This window comes from Chiloscyllium punctatum, chromosome 36 (assembly GCF_047496795.1).
Source record: "Chiloscyllium punctatum isolate Juve2018m chromosome 36, sChiPun1.3, whole genome shotgun sequence".
NCBI classification, from domain to species: Eukaryota; Metazoa; Chordata; class Chondrichthyes; order Orectolobiformes; family Hemiscylliidae; genus Chiloscyllium; species Chiloscyllium punctatum.
The window spans coordinates 61179220-61179874 of record NC_092774.1 but is presented as its reverse complement, the minus strand read 5'-3'; the positions used below and the strand labels follow the sequence as shown (position 1 = coordinate 61179874).

The 655-nt window shown below is 50.4% G+C and overlaps 1 non-coding gene across 1 annotated transcript; it reads right to left on the bottom strand.

Moving 5' to 3' along the window:
- Positions 1-289: 289 nt before the first annotated feature.
- Positions 290-379, bottom strand: trnap-ugg (transfer RNA proline (anticodon UGG)). Its single transcript is given in 2 exon segments — positions 290-325; positions 344-379. It is a non-coding gene; the product is annotated as a tRNA-Pro (tRNA).
- Positions 380-655: the final 276 nt, after the last annotated feature.

Here is a 655-nt window from a genome sequence, read left to right as displayed (position 1 = left end):
TTGACGACATTACTTTCTCTGTCTAGACTTCGCATGACTTGAAAAGCTTCAATCGGGCCAGATTTCAAACTTCCGGACTCCGAAGAGAGCTGTCCCAAATTTCCAATCGACCCTCATCGCTGACATCCCTCAAACACTGCACCACTCACGTCAACTTATTCAACGCTATCTCCAATCATTTCACTTCGCTGCTTTCTGTCCCATTGGTCCTCCAGGGAGCCCAACCTCGTTTTACGAAGGTGCTTTTTGAGAAAATTAAACAAGCACTTTCGCGCGAGTCATGAAACTCGGGCTCGTCCGGGATTTGAACCCGGGATCTCTCGCACGTCTGCGTCGACGAAGACCCAAAGCGAGAATCATACCCCTAGACCAACGAGCCCCACGGTTGGTGCGCCGGCGTCCCTGCCCCCGCCCTACCTCTTGAACCAGCTGAGTCTTGCTCAGAGTAAAGTTCCAGTTGACATTGGACAGGCTGGGGCTGTTTTCTCTGGAACGTCGGAGGTTGAAGGGTGACTTTATGGAGGCTTACAAAATTATGAGGGGCATGGATAGGATAAATAGGCAAAGTATTTTCCCTGGGGTCGGGGAGTCAAGAACTAGAGGGTTTTAGGGTTTAGGGTGAGAGGGGAAAGATATAAAAGAGACCTAAGGGGCA